At 41.6% G+C, this 21,154-nt stretch overlaps 2 non-coding genes across 2 annotated transcripts; both read right to left on the bottom strand.

Moving 5' to 3' along the window:
- Positions 1 to 13,145: 13,145 nt before the first annotated feature.
- Positions 13,146 to 13,329, bottom strand: LOC140287106 (U2 spliceosomal RNA). Its single transcript, XR_011911465.1, has one exon. It is a non-coding gene; the product is annotated as a U2 spliceosomal RNA (small nuclear RNA).
- A 309-nt stretch (positions 13,330 to 13,638) lies between these two features.
- LOC140287112 (U5 spliceosomal RNA) lies at positions 13,639 to 13,751 on the bottom strand. Its single transcript, XR_011911471.1, has one exon. It is a non-coding gene; the product is annotated as a U5 spliceosomal RNA (small nuclear RNA).
- Positions 13,752 to 21,154: the final 7,403 nt, after the last annotated feature.

Raw genomic sequence — 21,154 nt, 5'->3', positions numbered from 1 at the left:
ATCCACTTCAAATCAAGTTTCAACAATTAAAAAAATGTTGTAGTTTGAGAAAAAACAACTTAATCTTAAGCAATCAGTATGGTAAGAAAGGGTAAGAAAAGGTGCAAATGCCAACCATACATCACTAAAAGGTGGAGCGGAAGTATTCGGCTGCAAGTAGGTGCGAATGCCTGACAATGTATGATCAAAAGAGGGAGCGGAGGTTTTCGGCTGCAAGGTCTGAATGTCCAACCATAATTTGTAAAAACCGGGGAAGAAAAGGCTCGAAAGCCCGACTATACACCATCAAAAGCGGGAGCGGAGGTGTTCGGCTGCAAGTAGGTGTGAATGTTCGACCATAATTTGTAAAAAGCGGGTAAGAAAAGGTTCGAATGCCCGACTATATATTAACCAAAGCAGGAGGAGAGGTCTTCGGATAAGAGTGGGTGAGAATTTACAACCATAATCTATAAAATGCGGTGAAAAAAAAGGTGTGAATACCCCATAGAACACTAAAAGGTAGAGCGGAAGTGTTCGGCTGCAAGAAGGTGTGAATGTCTGACCATAGTTTGTAAAAAGCGGGTAAGAAAAGGTTCGAATGCCCGAACATACACCATCAAAGGAGGGAGCGGAGGTGTTCCGCTGTAAGAAGGTGTGAATGTCCGACCATAGTTGGCAAAAAGCAGGTAAGAAAAGGTTAAAATACCCGATTGTACACAATCAATAGCGGGAGCAGAGTTGTTCCGCTACTAAAAGGTGTGAAAGTCCGACCATGGTTTGTAAAAAGCGGGTAAGAAAAGGTGCGAATGCCCGACAATGTATGATCAAAAGAGGGAGCGGAGGTTTTCGGCTGAAACAAGGTCTGAATGTCCATCCATATTTTGTAAAAATCTGGGAAGAAAAGGCTCGAAAGCCCGACTATACACCATCAACAGCTGGAGCGGAGGTGTTCAGCTGCAAGAAGGTCTGAATGTCCATCAATAATTGCTAGAAAACATGGAAGAGAATTTTCGAATATCAAACCGCACATGATCCCATAATTACTGCAAAATGGGCAAGAAAAGGTACGAATGCCCAACCATACATGATCCTAACAGGGAGCGGAGGTGTTTGGCTGCGACAAGGTGTGTATGTCCACCCATAATTAATGAAAAGCGGGCAACAAGTAGGTTTGAATACCCATCATCAAAAGCAGGAGTGGATGTGTTCGGCTACAAGAAGGTTTGAATGTCTGACCATAGTTTGTAAAAAGCGGGTAAGAAAAGGTTCGAATGCCCGAACATACACCATCAAAGGAGGGAGCGGAGGTGTTCCGCTGTAAGAAGGTGTGAATGTCCAACCATAATTGGCAAAAAGCAGGTAAGAAAAGGTTAAAATACCCTATTGTACACAATCAATAGCGGGAGCAGAGTTGTTCCGCTACTAAAAGGTGTGAAAGTCCGACCACGAATTGTACAGTACAATCACCATGGGGTATTCACACTTTTTTTTCACCGCATTTTATTGATTATGGTTGGAAATTCTCACCCACTTTTATCCGAAGACCTCTCCTCCTGCTTTTGTTAATATATAGTCGGGCATTCAAACCTTTTCTTACCCGCTTTTTACAAATTATGGTCGAACATTCACACCTACTTGCAGCCGAACACCTCCGCTCCCGCTCAACCAAACATAATCAAAAGCGGGAGCAGAGCTGTTCGACTGCAAGTAGGTGTGAATGTCCAGCCATAATTACTCACAAACGGGGGAAGAAAAGGTTGTATTGCCAGACCATACATGATCAAAACAGGGAGCGGAAGTTCAGCTGCAAGGTGTGAATGTCTGACTATAGTTTGTAAAAAGCGGGTAAGACAAGGTGCGAATGCCCGACAATGTATGATCAAAAGAGAGAGCGGAGGTGTTCGGCTGCAAGGTCTGAATGTCCAACCATAATTTGTAAAAACCGGGTAAGAAAAGGCTCGAAAGCCCGACTATACATCATCAAAAGCGGGAGCGGAGGTGTTCAGCTGCAAGAAGGTGTGAATGTTCGACTAAAGTTTGTAAAAAGCTGGTAAGACAAGGAGCGATGTCCCGACATTGTATGATCAAAAGCGGGAGCGGAGGTGTCCAGCTGTGAGTAGGTGTGAATGTCCGACCATAATTGCTGAAAAATGTGTTAGAAAAGGTAAGAATACTGGACCATACATCATCAAAAGCGGGAGAGGTGGTGTTCGGCTGCAAGAAGGTGTGAAAGTCCGACAATGGTTTGTAAAAAGCGGGTAATAAAAGGTTCGAATTCCCGAAATTACATCATCAAAAACGGAAGCGGAGGTGTTCGGATGCAAGAAGGTGTGAACGTCCGACCAAAGTTTGTAAAAAGCAGTGAAAAGCCAGAAAAAGCTTTTCGTGAGTTCTGCATGATTTGGGATTTTGCTTATAAAATGCATTACTTCACTCAAACTATGTTAAAACTGATTTGTCCTTCATATTTACCATGTCTAGAAAGATTTAAACAAAAAAACAACGTTGTACTTTGCAGTAAAAGAAAGAGCAAATCTAAAGTTTCAGGAATCCGAGTATAAGCCTGCTTTCATGAGTTCTGCACGATTTCGGATTTTGCTATAAAATGAATTGCTTTGCTCAAACCAAGTTAAAACTGCTTTGTCCTTCCATATTCATCAATGTCTAGATCGACTTCAAAAAAGAAAAACATTGGACTTTGCAGTAGAAGAAGTTGAAATCCATCTACACATTGATAAATATGAAGGACAAAGCAGTTCCCACTTGCCCATAAGAAAATAAGCTTATTCTCGGATTCCTGATCCTTCAGTTTTGCTCTTTCTTCTACTGCAAAATACAATGTTGTTCTTTGTTGAAGTCGATCTAGACATTGATAAATATGAATGAAAAAGCAGTTTTAACTTGGTTTGAGTGAATGAATTCATTTTATACATAAAATCCGAAATCGTGCAGAACTCATGAAAATAAGCTTATTCTCGGATTCCTAAAACTTTTGATTGGCTCTTTCTTTTACTGCAAAGTACAACGTTGTTTTTTTGTTTAAATCTATCGAGACATTGATAAATATGAAGGTAAAAGCCGTTTTAACATAGTTTGAGTGAAGGAATTGATTTTATAGATAAAATCCCAAATCATGCAGAACTCCTCAAAAGGGGCGTATGGCTTAATCACAAGTGTGGCTCTTTCTCATTCAGGGTAGTATGAGGAAGTTTATGCTTGAAATATATGTAGAAATGGGTACATATGAAGGACAAAGCAGTGTTAACTTTGAGTGAAGGAATTCATTTTATACATAAAATCCCAAATCATGCAGAACGTATGAAAAGAAGCTTATTCTCGGATTCCTGATCCTTCAGTTTTGCTCTTTCTTCTACTGCAAAATACAATGTTGTTCTTTGTTGAAGTCGATCTAGACATTGATAAATATGAAGGAAAAAGCAGTTTTAACTTGGTTTGAGTGAATGAATTCATTTTATACATAAAGTCCGAAATCGTGCAGAACTCATGAAAATAAGCTTATTCTCGGATTCCTAAAACTTTTGATTTGCTCTTTCTTTTATTGCAAAGTACAACGTTGTTTTTTTGTTTAAATCTATCGAGACATTGATAAATATGAAGGTAAAAGCTGTTTTAACATAGTTTGAGTGAAGGAATTAATTTTATAGATAAAATCCCAAACCATGCAGAACTCCTCAAAAGGGGCGTATGGCTTAATCACAAGTGTGGCTCTTTCTCATTCAGGGTAGTATGAGGAAGTTTATGCTTGAAATATATGTAAAAATGGGTACATATGAAGGACAAAGCAGTGTTAACTTAGTTTGCGTGAAGAAATTCATTTTATACATAAAATCCGAAACCGTGCAGAACTCATGAAAATAAGCTTATTCTCGGATTCCTAAAACTTTTGATTTGCACTTTCTTTTACTGCAAAGTACAACGTTGTTTTTTGTTGAAATCTATCTAGACATTGATAAATACCAGCCGAAACTCTGCTGCCGCTTTTGATAATTTATGGTTGGGCATTCTTACCTTTTCTTACCCGCTTTTTACAAATTATGATCTTACATTCACACCTACTTGCAGTCGAACACCTTCTCATCCACTTATGATCATGTGCGGTTGGGCTTTCGCACCTTTTCTTACCCATTTTTCAGTAATTATGGGTGGACATTCAGACCTTCTTGCAGCCGAAAACCTCCGCTCCTCTTTTGATCATACATTGTCGAGCATTCGAACCTTGTCTTACCCGCTTTTTACAAACTTTAGTCGGACATTCAAACCTTCTTGCAGCTGAACCACCTCCGCTCCCTGTTTTGATCATATATGGTCTGGCAATAGTACCTTTTCTTACCCATTTGTGAGTAATTATGGCTGGACATTCACACTTTCTTGCAGCCGAACACAACCTCTCCCGCTTTTGATGATGTATGGACCGGCATTTTTACCTTTTCTAACACATTTTTCAGCAATTATGGTTGGAGATTCACACCTACTCACAGCCGAACAACTCCGCTACCGCATTTGATGGTGTATAGTCGGGCATTCTCACCCTTTCTCATCAGCTTTTTGCAAATTATGATCTGACATTCACACCTACTTGCAGTCGAACAGCTCTGCTCCCGCTTTTGATTATGTATGGTTGGATATTCGAACCTTTTCTTAACTGCTTTTTACAAACTTTGGTTGGACGTTCACACCTTCTTGTAGCCGAACAGATGCACTCCTGCTTTTGATGATGTATGGTTGGGCATTCGCACCTTTTTTTTACCCATTTTTCAGGTATTATGGGTGGACATTCACACCTTCTTGCAGCTGAACACCTCCTCTCCCACTTATGATCATGTGTGGTTTGATTTTCGAAAATTTTCTTTCATGTTTTCTAGCAATTATTGATGGACATTTAGACCTTCTTGCAGCTGAACACCACCTCTCCCGATTTTGATGATGTATGGACCGGCACTTTTACCTTTTCTAACACATTTTTCAGCAATTATGGTTGGAGATTCAGACCTACTCACAGCCGAACAACTCCGCTACCGCATTTGATGGTGTATAGTCGGGCATTCTCACCCTTTCTCATCAGCTTTTTTGCAAATTATGATCTGACATTCACACCTACTTCCAGTCGAACAGTTCTGCTCCCGCTTTTGATTATGTTTAGTTAGATATTCGAACCTTTTCTTAACTGCTTTTTACAAACTTTGGTCGGACGTTCACAATATCTTGCAGCCGAACACCTCCGCTTCCGCTTTTGATGGTGTATATTCGGGCATACGAACCTTTTCTTACCCGCTTTTTACAAACCAAGGTCGGACTTTCACACCTTCTCTTAGCTGAACAACTCCGCTCCCTCTTTTGATTGTGTACAGTCGGGTAATTTAACCTTTTCTTACCCGCTTTTTACCATCTATGGTCGGACATTCACACCGTCTTACAGCGGAACACCTCCGCTCCCTCTTTTGATGATGTATGGTTAGGCATTCGCACCTTTTCTTACCCATTTTTCAGTAATTATGGGTAGACATTCACACCTTCTTGCAACTGAACACCTCCTCTCCCGCTTATGATCATGTGCAGTTTGATATTCGAAAATTTTCTTTCATGTTTTCTAGCAATTATTGATGGACATTCAGACCGTCTTGCAGTTGAACACCTCCGCTCCCACTTTTGATGGTGTATAGTCGGGCTTTCGAGCCTTTTCTTCCCCGGTTTTTACAAATTATGGTTGGACATTCAGACCTTCTTGCAGCCGAAAACCTCCACTCCCTCTTTTGATCATACATTGTCGGGCATTCGCACCTTTTCTTACCCGCTTTTTACAAACCATGGTCGGACTTTCACACCTTTTAGTAGCCGAACAACTCCGCTCCCGCTATTGATTGTGTACAGTCAGGTATTTTAACCTTTTCTTACTCGCTTTTTACCAACTATGGTTGGACATTCACAACTTCTTACAGCAGAACACCTCCGCTCCCTTTTTTGATTATGTATGGTTTGACATTCGCACCTTCTCTCACCCGCCTTTTACTATGGTCGGCCATTCACAGCTTCCTCTCCACCATACTTGGATGGTGGGATATTCACACCCACTTGCATCCGAAGACCTCCGCCCCCACTTTTGTTGATATTTAGTCGGTCATTCGCACCTTACCCGCTTTTGGCAAACTATGGCCTTCTTGCAGCCAAACACCTCTGATCTCGCTTTTGATGATGTAAGGTTGGGCATTCAGACCTTGCTTCACCTGCTTTTCACCAAATATAGTCGGACATTCACCCCCACTTGCATCCGAAGACCTCCGCCCCAAATTTTGTTGATATTTAGTCGGACATTCGCACCTTACCCGCTTTTGGCAAACTATGGCCTTCTTGCAGCCAAACACCTCTGATCTCGCTTTTGATGATGTAAGGTTGGGCATTCAGACCTTGCTTCACCTGCTTTTCACCAAATATAGTCGGACATTCACACCTTCTTGCAGCCGAACACTTCCGCTCCACCTTTTAGTGTTCTATCACACCTTTTTTTCACCGCATTTTATACATTATGGTTTGAAATTTTCAACCACTCTCATCCGAAGACCTCTCCTCCCGCTTTTGTTAATATATTTGAACTTTAGTCGGACATTCAAACCTTCTTGCAGCTGAACCACCTCCGCTCCCTGTTTTGATCATATATGGTCTGGCAATACTACCTTTTCTTACCCGTTTGTGAGTAATTATGGCTGGACATTCACACCTACTTGCAGCCGAACACAACCTCTCTCGCTTTTGATGATGTATGGACCGGCATTCTTACCTTTTCTAACACATTTTTCAGCAATTATGGTCGGAGATTCACACCTACTCACAGCCGAACAACTCTGCTACCGCATTTGATGGTGTATAGTCGGGCATTCTCACCCTTTCTCATCAGCTTTTTGCAAATTATGATCTGACATTCACACCTACTTGCAGTCGAACAGCTCTGCTCCCGCTTTTGATTATGTATGGTTGGATATTCGAACCTTTTCTTAACTGCTTTTTACAAACTTTGGTTGGACGTTCACACCTTCTTGTAGCCGAACACATGCACTCCTGCTTTTGATGATGTATGGTTGGGCATTCGCACCTTTTTTTTACCCATTTTTCAGATATTATGGGTGGACATTCACACCTTCTTGCAGCTGAACACCTCCTCTCCCACTTATGATCATGTGTGGTTTGATTTTCGAAAATTTTCTTTCATGTTTTCTAGCAATTATTGATGGACATTTAGACCTTCTTTCAGCTGAACACCACCTCTCCCGATTTTGATTATGTATGGACCGGCATTTTTACCTTTTCTAACACATTTTTCAGCAATTATGGTTGGAGATTCACACCTACTCACAGCCGAACAACTCCGCTACCGCATTTGATGGTGTATAGTCGGGCATTCTCACCCTTTCTCATCAGCTTTTTGCAAATTATGATCTGACATTCACACCTACTTCCAGTCGAACAGCTCTGCTCCCGCTTTTGATTATGTTTGGTTAGATATTCGAACCTTTTCTTAACTGCTTTTTACAAACTTTGGTCGGACGTTCACAATATCTCGCAGCCGAACACCTCCGCTTCCGCTTTTGATGGTGTATATTCGGGCATACGAACCTTTTCTTACCCGCTTTTTACAAACCAAGGTCGGACTTTCACACCTTCTCTTAGCTGAACAACTCCGCTCCCTCTTTTGATTGTGTACAGTCGGGTAATTTAACCTTTTCTTACCCGCTTTTTACCATCTATGGTTGGACATTCACCCCGTGTTACAGCGGAACACCTCCGCTCCCTCTTTTGATGATGTATGGTTAGGCATTCGCACCTTCTCTCACCCGCCTTTTACTATGGTCGGCCATTCACAGCTTCCTCTCCACCATACTTGGATGGTGGGATATTCACACCCACTTGCATCCGAAGACCTCCGCCCCCACTTTTGTTGATATTTAGTCGGTCATTCGCACCTTACCCGCTTTTGGCAAACTATGGCCTTCTTGCAGCCAAACACCTCTGATCTCGCTTTTGATGATGTAAGGTTGGGCATTCAGACCTTGCTTCACCTGCTTTTCACCAAATATAGTCGGACATTCACCCCCACTTGCATCCGAAGACCTCCGCCCCAAATTTTGTTGATATTTAGTCGGACATTCGCACCTTACCCGCTTTTGGCAAACTATGGCCTTCTTGCAGCCAAACACCTCTGATCTCGCTTTTGATGATGTAAGGTTGGGCATTCAGACCTTGCTTCACCTGCTTTTCACCAAATATAGTCGGACATTCACACCTTCTTGCAGCCGAACACTTCCGCTCCACCTTTTAGTGTTCTATCACACCTTTTTTTCACCGCATTTTATACATTATGGTTTGAAATTTTCAACCACTCTCATCCGAAGACCTCTCCTCCCGCTTTTGTTAATATATTTGAACTTTAGTCGGACATTCAAACCTTCTTGCAGCTGAACCACCTCCGCTCCCTGTTTTGATCATATATGGTCTGGCAATACTACCTTTTCTTACCCGTTTGTGAGTAATTATGGCTGGACATTCACACCTACTTGCAGCCGAACACAACCTCTCTCGCTTTTGATGATGTATGGACCGGCATTCTTACCTTTTCTAACACATTTTTCAACAATTATGGTCGGAGATTCACACCTACTCACAGCCGAACAACTCTGCTACCGCATTTGATGGTGTATAGTCGGGCATTCTCACCCTTTCTCATCAGCTTTTTGCAAATTATGATCTGACATTCACACCTACTTGCAGTCGAACAGCTCTGCTCCCGCTTTTGATTATGTATGGTTGGATATTCGAACCTTTTCTTAACTGCTTTTTACAAACTTTGGTTGGACGTTCACACCTTCTTGTAGCCGAACACATGCACTCCTGCTTTTGATGATGTATGGTTGGGCATTCGCACCTTTTTTTTACCCATTTTTCAGATATTATGGGTGGACATTCACACCTTCTTGCAGCTGAACACCTCCTCTCCCACTTATGATCATGTGTGGTTTGATTTTCGAAAATTTTCTTTCATGTTTTCTAGCAATTATTGATGGACATTTAGACCTTCTTGCAGCTGAACACCACCTCTCCCGATTTTGATTATGTATGGACCGGCATTTTTACCTTTTCTAACACATTTTTCAGCAATTATGGTTGGAGATTCACACCTACTCACAGCCGAACAACTCCGCTACCGCATTTGATGGTGTATAGTCGGGCATTCTCACCCTTTCTCATCAGCTTTTTGCAAATTATGATCTGACATTCACACCTACTTCCAGTCGAACAGCTCTGCTCCCGCTTTTGATTATGTTTGGTTAGATATTCGAACCTTTTCTTAACTGCTTTTTACAAACTTTGGTCGGACGTTCACAATATCTCGCAGCCGAACACCTCCGCTTCCGCTTTTGATGGTGTATATTCGGGCATACGAACCTTTTCTTACCCGCTTTTTACAAACCAAGGTCGGACTTTCACACCTTCTCTTAGCTGAACAACTCCGCTCCCTCTTTTGATTGTGTACAGTCGGGTAATTTAACCTTTTCTTACCCGCTTTTTACCATCTATGGTCGGACATTCACACCGTGTTACAGCGGAACACCTCCGCTCCCTCTTTTGATGATGTATGGTTAGGCATTCGCACCTTTTCTTACCCATTTTTCAGTAATTATGGGTAGACATTCACACCTTCTTGCAGCTGAACACCTCCTCTCCCGCTTATGATCATGTGCAGTTTGATATTCGAAAATTTTCTTTCATGTTTTCTAGCAATTATTGATGGACATTCAGACCGTCTTGCAGCTGAACACCTCCGCTCCCACTTTTGATGGTGTATAGTCGGGCTTTCGAGCCTTTTCTTCCCCGGTTTTTACAAATTATGGTTGGACATTCAGACCTTCTTGCAGCCGAAAACCTCCACTCCCTCTTTTGATCATACATTGTCGGGCATTCGCACCTTTTAGTAGCCGAACAACTCCGCTCCCGCTATTGATTGTGTACAGTCGGGTATTTTAACCTTTTCTTACCCGCTTTTTACCAACTATGGTTGGACATTCACACCTTCTTACAGCACAACACCTCCGCTCCCTGTTTTGATTATGTATGGTTTGACATTCGCACCTTCTCTCACCACCACTTTTGTTGATATTTAGTCGGTCATTCGCACCTTACCCGCTTTTGGCAAACTATGGCCTTCTTGCAGCCAAACACCTCTGATCTCGCTTTTGATGATGTAAGGTTGGGCATTCAGACCTTGCTTCACCTGCTTTTCACCAAATATAGTCGGACATTCACACCTTCTTGCAGCCGAACACTTCCGCTCCACCTTTTAGTGTTCTATCACACCTTTTTTTCACCGCATTTTATACATTATGGTTGGAAATTTTCAACCACTCTCATCCGAAGACCTCTCCTCCCGCTTTTGTTAATATATTTGAACTTTAGTCGGACATTCAAACCTTCTTGCAGCTGAACCACCTCCGCTCCCTGTTTTGATCATATATGGTCTGGCAATAGTACCTTTTCTTACCCGTTTGTGAGTAATTATGGCTGGACATTCACACCTACTTGCAGCCGAAAAACCACTTCTCCCGCTTTTGATGATGTATTGTCTGGCATTCTAGTCTTTTAGCAACCTTGCAGACTTTGCACTAAAGTTTGTAAAAAGTGGGTAAGACAAGGTGCGAATGCCTGACAAAGAAGTTCTTCAGTGGAAGAAGCTAGAGTCTTCCCCTCCGACTTACCAAATGAGGTCTCCTTTTTAACTTCAGCTCTGCAATCAACCCCCAGGGACTCAAAGTTAAATGCAACATTGCGTCAGAGGCCAACACCGAGAGTCCGAAAAGGAAATATAGATCACCCTACTCACTTTTCACCTAAAGAAATGAAGGAAGAGCTAGTTTCCCAAGAAATAACCTGTGTGTAATTTGTTTTGATAACTTAGAAAAACGAAAATGACATACCTACTTTCCTTTATGCTTTTAATGGTTCTCACCTTCTCAACACTAAATGTGAGAAGTGTGAAATCAAAGACAAGAGCCCAGAGTATTTTATCCTTCTTAGACTCCATAAAATCACATGTGTTTTTAATACAAGAATGTGGACTACCTTTTTTAAAAAACCATAGACAATGGGAGGAAATGTGGCCCCATTTATCGATATGGAGTGGCTCAAATCAAAATAAAAATGATGGTTTGGCCATTCTAATTAAAAATCCGCATGTTCTGGTGAAAGGTAGCACAGTGGTGAGAGACGGACGGGCACTTTTAGCACACTTGAATTTTATGGGGCAAGACTTTAACCTCTTAAATATTTATGGTTTCAATGGAAAAAATGAAAGGTATGACCTTTTAGAAGATATACAGCTTTACATGCTAGGGCAAGTACCTTTAGTTGTAGGAGGGGATTTTAACTGTATCTTGAGCAGGAAAGATAGAAAAAGAGCAGGGGTAGATTTTAAAGTGGATAAGACTTCGATTTTACTTCAGGGCATATGCAGGGATTTTAAGCTTACTGACTGTTTTAAAACCATGCATCCCAGAGAGGAGGGCTTCACCTGGTTTAGTCATGATGGCACCAGAGCCTCTCGCATTGATTATTTCTTTACTAGAGATTGCCCACCCACTGATGTTAGATTAACCCCTGTTTTCTTTTCAGACCACCTTATGCTCTCCTGCACCCTTTCACCCCCTTCTGGTGTGACGGTAGGAAGTGGTCTGTGGAAACTCAACTGTTCCCTGTTGGAGGATGAAATCATAGTCAGTCAGTACAGGGAATGTTATAAAGAGTGGCAGACCCTTCAAGACCTCTACGAAACACATGCACAATGGTGGGAAATGGTGAAGGAAACGACCCAGACTTTTTTTAAACAGCAAGGTAAACGTAAAAAAAGGAAAGAATAGATGTATGATGGGACTACATAAACGCTTACAGCGCTACTTTAAACTAAATCAGTGTGGCATAGACTTTAAAGAAGAAATCAAAGATGTCAAAAAGGAAATGTCAGTTTTAGCAGAAATAAAGAGTAAAGGAATTTTTGTAAGAAGCAGGGAGCAGGAAATTGAGGAAGGTGAAAAAGAAAGAAAGTTATAAATAAAAAGGAGTGTATTCAAAATCTAAAAAGAGAAGATGGGTTTTTAACAAAATCCACACAAGAGATGATTGAAACTGTACATACCTTTTATAGTAACATGTACAAAGAGAAACCAGTGCACTTGGAAACATCGGCAGAAATCTTAAAATTCGTTGACAAAACCGTAAAAGAGAATGCACACTTGACACAGAATTTTACTGCTTTAGAGTTAAAAAAATGCCTAACAGGTTTTAAGAGAAGTCGAGCTCCGGGTTTAGACGGGCTTCCTGCAGAATTCTATCTGACCTATTGGGACCTTTTATCATCAGACATTTTAGATGTTTTTAAAGATTTTGAAAAACTCGACCGACTGCCTGACAGTTTTAGAGTGGGAATAGTGACTCTACTTTATAAAAAAAATGATAAGACTGACCTAAAGAATTGGAGGCCCATCACACTTTGACTGTAAACTTTTTAGCAAGGTTTTAGCGACACGGATGTCCTCTGTTTTAGAGGAGGTAATTCACCCAGACCAAGCTTGTGCCATCTCAGGGAGACAACTCACCGACAGCCTCGTACTGATTCGAGACATCATTGATTACGCTAGAGACAGAAACACCCGGCTTGTCATCTTAAATTTAGACTTTGAAAAAGCATTTGATCGGGTCTCGCATCAATATCTCTTTCAGGTGTTGCAGCCATCGAAAAGGGCCCGATTGTTCCTACTTGGTGAGCTTTGCTTGGTTGAGACGCTTGCCCCCCCCCCCCCCCTGCTCCTCGGCTGACCAAGTAGAAACAATCTATTCGATGGCTGCCTTGTCTTTTACTCTGTGCAAAAGACAAGGCAGCCACAAACACCACGGGAACACCGTATTGAGGCTTTGTTCTGACCACTCATTCGGTGTCGCGTTTCTTTCAAGCAATTCTCCCGGTTAGCCCGCACTCGGCTCGCTCCCAGAGCCGTGTTAAAGTCCACTTCGCATTCACTCTCTTTTCTCAGCAGATTAAAAGAAAGTTTCATCTTGGGCTCCCTGAAACTTCCATCCTGCACCGCTGTTTGCTTTTTCACAAGAGCAGAGGAGAGCGCACCGTTCCCAGCGGCACTGCAGTACCGGGTCGAGGCTTGGAGTGAACGGAGCAAGCTTCTTTTTCAACTCCTATTCTTAAAAATCCATTTTATATGTTGTCCTCGTATAGAGGACATATTAAACTGATAAGAACAGATACTACACTTGATCTTAGCCAAAAGGCCGAGAAGCGATAACTGTCCACTGTTGCAGGTCCGAGGGCCCTTGCTGGCACAATGCGCACTTGTAGCAGTGTTCTTTTTATGGCCATAGGTGGCCAGAGTGTCACGTTGCACCTCCGCCCACCCGCTGCACTGAGCACTCTTCAGCCCTTTTAAATGGTATAACTTTGCACTCCCGCATGCTCCAGCAAGCACCATTCAAGCAACAACTTTGCACTCCAGCTTCGAACATCGGCACAGTCGCAACAAGTAAGGCGACTCTACTCAGACAAGTCACTCTGCAAAGTAGCAAGATTTCTTTTGCACAGACAGAAAGGGCTTCATCCGCAAAGGTAAAGCCTGCCAATAATAGAAACAACTCATTAGTGCTGCTCTCCACGGAAGTCTTTAGTAAAAGGCGAAAGACTTGTATGTTATGAAGAGAAACCAGAGTACGATTATCCGTCACTGCGGGAGCAGGGCATCAGGCTAGTTGGTATAGCCACCTTCCCCATGGTGAGCTTTGCTTGGTTGAGACGCTCCCCCCCCCCCCCCCCCCCTTTCTCCTCGGCTAACCAAGTAGGAACAATCGGGCCCTATTCGATGGCTGCCTTGTCTTTTACTCTATGCAAAAGACAAGGCAGCAACAAAAACACCACGAGAATCCCGTATTGAGGCTTTGTTCTGACCGCTCATTCGGTGTCGCGTTTTTTTCAAGCAATTCTCCCGGTTAGCCGACACTCGGCTCGCTCCCATAGCCGTGTTAAAGTCTACTTCGCATTCACTCTCTTTTCTCTGCAGACTCTTGGGATTTTATCTATAAAATGAATTCCTTCACTCAAACTATGTTAAAACTGCTTTGTCGTTCATATTTACCATGTCTAGAAAGATTTAAACAAAAAAAACAACGTTGTACTTTGCAGTAAAAGAAAGAGCAAATCTAAAGTTTCAGGAATCCGAGAATAAGCTTACTTTCATGAGTGCTTCACGATTTCGGATTTTGCTATAAAATGAATTCCTTCACTCAAACTAAATTAAAACTGCTAAACCGCTAATCTGTTACATGTAAGGCAGATGTCAAATTCACCGAAATAGGATCTAAGGGTATTCGGCCAATCGAGCTGTAGCAGCTTCGGTAAAAGAGTATAAGTTGAAGAGTTTGTGAATAAAGGTGTGCGCACACATAGTGAGCTGTAGGAAAATAGGCAGGGAGCAATGCCGGCTGGGGTATATGTTCTTGTATGTTGTCTGACTGTTTGATTTGAATGTGTTGTGTAAGTGTCCTGTTGAATGTTTGGGCTTTGACACTTCACTGTGGTTGTTAACTGTGTGGTGTGTCCTGAAATGTTATATGTTTGGGCTGTGTGACATGCTTAATGCTTTTCAGTAGCAACCCACTTATTCATATATAGCAACTGACAACATAAGAAGTCCGGACATACTTTGATAGTAGTTGTAGAAGTATCCTTATTGATAATAGATAAACTAATTCATAGTGATAGAACAGTAGATGAACAGGTGCCTGCACGTCTCACGAAAATAAAATGGGTGTATGATTGCTGACGGCAGAGCAATACTGCCAAACTTATGAGTTCTTGTGGCAAACTTGATTCAGTGTCTTGACGTGTATACGCTGTTTCGCTGACTTGATTGTCACAAGAAACAAAGTGTGTTTGATAAGATCCGACCATTTTATTACGGGAGGATCAGTATGTATGGATTCTGATGTGACTGATAAACCCATTCGTATCTTAAGCATAATCTAATACGTGAGACAACGCCCTGGCACACAATCAAAAAAAAAAAGAGAGAGCGGTTTTGTGTCCCCACAGTCCATAATCTAGAAAAGAGAGAAAAAAGCCTTTCTGATTTGGTGTGTGTGCTCATAGTGCAGAGTGTAGAGAAAAGAGAGAAAAGAAAGCCGTTTTGGTGTCACGGGTGTTGTGACTTACACACACACATTTCTAAATTGAGAAAGGAAATTATTTTAGAGGAAGCACTAGAGTTTAGATCCCACATTTGTTGATAGGCATTCATTTATTTCTTCACTTCTGATGAAGTTTCAACAATAAACAACAAACTTTGTATTATGAGAAAGAACCAGACTCATTCTTCAGGAATCCGAAAATAAGCACGAATTCGGATTCTCCTATAAAACGAATTAATTAACTCAAACCAAGTTAAGACTGCTTTGTCCTTCATATTTATTCATGTCTAATCAAGTTTCAACGATAAACAACGTTGTACTTTGTAGAATGAGAAAGAACTTCTTCAGCAATAAGCATCTCTCGACTTATGACGAAATACAGATTTTGCTATAAAATTAATTTCTTCTATCAGCGTGACTTAAAACTGTTTGTCCTCCTTATTTATCCACTTCAAATCAAGTTTCAACAATTAAAAAAAAATTGTAGTTTGAGAAAGAACAACTTAATCTTCAGCAATCAGTATAAAAAGAGGGTAACAAAAGGTGCAAATGCCAACCATACATCACTAAAAGGTGGAGCGGAAGTATTCAGCTGCAAGTAGGTGTGAATGTTCGACCATAATTTGTAAAAAGTGGGTAAGAAAAGGTTCGAATGCCCGACTAAATATTAACAAAAGCGGGAGGAGAGGTCTTCGGATGAGAGTGGGTGAGAATTTCCTACCATACAAGTATGGTGGAGAGGAAGCTGTGATTGGCCGACAATAGTAAAAAGCAGGTGAGAAAAGGTGCGAATGTCAAAACATACATGATCAAAACAGGGAGCGGAGGTGTTTGGCTGCGACAAGGTGTGAATGTCCACCCATAATTAATGAAAAACGGGCAACAAGTAGGTTCGAATGCCCAACCATACATCATCAAAAGCAGGAGTGGATGTGTTCGGCTTCAAGAAGGTATGAATGTCCATCAATAATTGCTATAAAACATGAAAGAAAATTTTCGAATATCAAACCGCACATAATCATAAGCGGGAGAGGAGGTGTTCCGCTGCAAGAAGGTGTGAATATCCACCCATAATTACTGAAAAATGGGTAAGAAAAGGTGCGAATGCCCAACCATACATCATCAAAAGCAGGAGTGGATGTGTTCGGCTACAAGGTTTGAATGTCCGACCATAGTTTGTAAAAAGCGGGTAAGAACAGGTTTGTATGCCCGACTGTACACAATCAAAAGAGGGAGCGGAGTTGTTCAGCTACAAGAAGGTGTGAAAGTCCGACCATGGTTTGTAAAAAGCGGGTAAGAACAGGTTCGTATGCCCGAATATACACCATCAAATGCGGGAGCGGAGGTGTTCGGCTGTGAGTAGGTGTGAATCTCCAACCATAATTGCTGAAAAATGTGTTAGAAAAGGTAAGAATGCCGGTCCATACATCATCAAAAGCGGGAGAGGTGGTGTTCGGCTGCAAGTGGGTGTGAATGTCCAGCCATAATTACTCACAAATGGGTAAGAAAAGGTAGTATTGCCAGACCATACATGATCAAAACAGGGAGCGGAGGTGTTCCGCTGTAAGAAGGTGTGAATGTCCGACCATAGTTGGTAAAAAGCGGGTAAGAAAAGGTTAAAATACACGACTGTACACAATCAATAGCGGGAGCGGAGTTTTTCGGCTACTAAAAGGTGTGAAAGTCCGACCCTGGTTTTAAAAAGCGGGTAAGAAAAGGTTCGAATGCCCGAACATACACCATCAAAAGAGGTATCGGAGGTGTTCCGCTGTAAGACGGTGTGAATGTCCGATCATAGTTTGTAAAAAGCGGGTAAGAAAAGGTTAAAATACCCGACTGTACACAATCAAAAGAGGGAGCGGAGTTGTTCAGCTAAGAGAAGGTGTGAAAGTCCGACTATGGTTTGTAAAAAGCGGGTAAGAAAAGGTTCGTATGCCCGAATATACACTATCAAAACCGGAAGCGTAGGTGTTCGGCTGCAAGAAGGTGTGAACGTCCGACCAAAGTTTGTGAAAAAGCAGTTAAGAAAAGGTTCGAATATCTAACCAAACATAATCAAAAGCGGGAGCAGAGCTGTTCGACTGCAAGTAGGTGTGAATGTCAGAGAATAATTTGCAAAAAGCTGATGAGAAAGGGTGAGAAATCCCGACTATACACCATCAAATGTGGTAGCGGAGTTGTTCGGCTGTGAGTAGGTGTGATTCTCCAACCATAATTGCTGAAAAATGTGTTAGAAAAGGTAAGAATGCCGGTCCATACATCATCAAAAGCGAGAGAGGTTGTGTTCGGCTGCAAGTAGGTGTGAATGTCCAGCCATAATTACTCACAAACGGGTAAGAAAAGGTAGTATTGCCAGACCATATATGATCAAAACAGGGAGCGGAGGTGGTTCAGCTGCAAGAAGGTTTGAATGTCCGACTAAAGTTCAAATATATTAACAAAAGCGGGAGGAGAGGTCTTCGGATGAGAGTGGTTGAAAATTTCCGACCATAATGTATAAAATGCGGTGAAAAAAAGGTGTGATAGAACACTAAAAGGTGGAGCGGAAGTGTTCGGCTGCAAGAAGGTGTGAATGTCCGACTATATTTGGTGAAAAGCAGGTGAAGCAAGGTCTGAATGCCCAACCATACATCATCAAAAGCGAGATCAGAGGTGTTTGGCTGCAAGAAGGCCATAGTTTGCCAAAAGCGGGTAAGGTGCGAATGTCCGACTAAATATCAACAAAATTTGGGGCGGAGGTCTTCGGATGCAAGTGGGTGTGAATATCCCACCATACAAGTATGGTGGAGAGGAAGCTGTGAATAGCCGACCATAGTTTGGAAAAAGCGGGTAAGAAAAGGTTTGAATGCCCGAACATACACCATCAAAAGAGGGAGCGGAGGTGTTCCGCTGTACGAAGGTGTGAATGTCCGACCATAATTGGTAAAAAGCGGGTAAGAAAAGGTTAAAATACCCGACTGTACACAATCAATAGCGGGAGCGGATGTGTTCGGCTACAAGAAGGTGTGACAGTCTGACCATGGTTTGTAAAAAGCGGGTAAGAAAAGGTGCGAATGTCCGACAATGTATGATCAAAAGAGAGAGCGGAGGTTTTCGGATACACGAAGGTTTGAATGTCCTACCATAGTTTGTAAATAGCGGGTAAGAAAAGGTTCGAATGCCCGACTATACACCATAAAAAGCGGGAGCGGAGGTGTTCCGCTGTAAGACGGTGTGAATGTCCGACCACAGTTGGTAAAAAGCGGGTAAGAAAAGGTTAAAATACCCGACTGTACACAATCAATAGCGGGAGTGGAGTTGTTCGGCTACAAGAAGGTGTGAAAGTCCGACCATGGTTTGTAAAAAGCAGTTAAGAAAAGTTTCGAATATCCAACCAAACATAATCAAAAGCGGGAGCAGAGCTGTTCGACTGCAAGTAGGTTTGAATGTCCAGCCATAATTATTCAAAAACGGGGGAAGAAAAGGTAGTATTGCCAGACCATACATGATCAAAACAGGGAGCGGAGGTTCAGCTGCAAGGTGTGAATGTCTGACTATAGTTTGTAAAAAGCGGGTAAGACAAGGTGCGAATGCCCAACAATGTATGATCAAAAGAGAGAGCGGAGGTGTTCGGCTGCAAGGTCTGAATGTCCAAACATAATTTGTAAAAACCGGGTAAGAAAAGGCTCGAAAGCCCGACTATACATCATCAAAAGCGGGAGCGGAGGTGTTCAGCTGCAAGAAGGTGTGAATGTTCGACTAAAGTTTGTAAAAAGCTGGTAAGACAAGGAGCGATGTCCCGACATTGTATGATCAAAAGCGGGAGCGGAGGTGTCCAGCTGTGAGTAGGTGTGAATGTCCGACCATAATTGCTGAAAAATGTGTTAGAAAAGGTAAAAATACTGGACCATACATCATCAAAAGCGGGAGAGGTGGTGTTCGGCTGCAAGAAGGTGTGAAAGTCCGACAATGGTTTGTAAAAAGCGGGTAAAAAAAGGTTCGAATGCCCGAATATACATCATCAAAAGCGGAAGCGGAGGTGTTCGGATGCAAGAAGGTGTGAACGTCCGACCAAAGTTTGTAAAAAGCAGTGAAAAGCCAGAAAAAGCTTTTCGTGAGTTCTGCATGATATGGGATTTTGCTTATAAAATGCATTACTTCACTCAAACTATGTTAAAACTGATTTGTCCTTCATATTTACCATGTCTAGAAATATTTAAACAAGAAAACAACGTTGTACTTTGCAGTAAAAGAAAGAGCAAATCTAAAGTTTCAGGAATCCGAGTATAAGCCTGCTTTCATGAGTTCTGCACGATTTCGGATTTTGCTATTAAATGAATTGCTTTGCTCAAACCAAGTTAAAACTGCTTTGTCCTTCCATATTCATCAATGTCTAGATCGACTTCAACAAAGAAAAACATTGGATTTTGCAGTAGAAGAAGTTGAAATCCATCTACACATTGATAAATATGAAGGACAAAGCAGTTCCCACTTGCCCATAAGAAAATAAGCTTATTCTCGGATTCCTGATCCTTCAGTGTTGCTCTTTCTTCTACTGCAAAATACAATGTTGTTCTTTGTTGAAGTCGATCTAGACATTGATAAATATGAAGGAAAAAGCAGTTTTAACTTGGTTTGAGTGAATGAATTCATTTTATACATAAAATCCGAAATCGTGCAGAACCTCATGAAAATAAGCTTATTCTCGGATTCCTAAAACTTTTGATTTGCTCTTTCTTTTATTGCAAAGTACAACGTTGTTTTTTTGTTTAAATCTATCGAGACATTGATAAATATGAAGGTAAAAGCCGTTTTAACATAGTTTGAGTGAAGGAATTAATTTTATAGATAAAATCCCAAATCATGCAGAACTCCTCAAAAGGGAGGTATGGCTTAATCACAAGTGTGGCTCTTTCTCATTCAGGGTAATATGAGGAAGTTTATGCTTGAAATATATGTAGAAATGGGTACATATGAAGGACAAAGCAGTGTTAACTTAGTTTGCGTGAAGAAATTCATTTTATACATAAAATCCGAAATCGTGCAGAAAATAAGCTTATTCTCGGATTCCTAAAACTTTTGATTTGCACTTTCTTTTACTTTAAAGTACAACGTTGTTTTTTGTTGAAATCTATCTAGACATTGATAAATACCAGCCGAAACTCTGCTGCCGCTTTTGATAATTTATGGTTGGGCATTCTTACCTTTTCTTACCCGCTTTTTACAAATTATGATCTTACATTCACACCTACTTGCAGTCGAACACCTTCTCATCCACTTATGATCATGTGCGGTTGGGCTTTCGCACCTTTTCTTACCCATTTTTCAGTAATTATGGGTGGACATTCAGACCTTCTTGCAGCCGAAAACCTCCGCTCCTCTTTTGATCATACATTGTCGGGCATTCACACCTTGTCTTACCCGCTTTTTACAAACTTTAGTCGGACGTTCAAACCTTCTTGCAGCTGAACACAACCTCTCCCGCTTTTGATGATATATGGTCCGGCATTCTTACCTTTTCTAACACATTTTTCAGCAATTATGGTCGGACATTCACACCTACTCACAGACGAACACCTCCGCTCCCACATTTGATAGTGTATAGTCGGGCATTCTCACCCTTTCTCATCAGCTTTTTGCAAATTATGATCTGATATTCACACCTACTTGTAGTCGAACAGCTCTGCTCCCGCTTTTGATTATGTTTGGTTGGATATTCGAACATTTTCTTAATGCTTTTTACAAACTTTGGTCGGACGTTCACACCGTCTTGCAGCCGAAAACCTCCGCTTCCGCTTTTGATGGTGTATAGTCGGGCATTCGAGCCTTTTCTTACCCACCTATTACTTACTATGGTTGGACATTCAAACCTTCTTGTAGCCGAACACATCCGCTCCTGCTTTTGATGATGTATGATTTGGCATTCGCACCTTTTCTTACCCATTTTTCAGTA

The sequence above is a fragment of the Leuresthes tenuis genome, unplaced genomic scaffold, assembly GCF_036924035.1.
Source record: "Leuresthes tenuis unplaced genomic scaffold, fLeuTen1.0.hap1 SCAF_110, whole genome shotgun sequence".
Classification (NCBI taxonomy): domain Eukaryota; kingdom Metazoa; phylum Chordata; class Actinopteri; order Atheriniformes; family Atherinopsidae; genus Leuresthes; species Leuresthes tenuis.
This window is presented reverse-complemented; position numbering and strand designations above follow the sequence as displayed.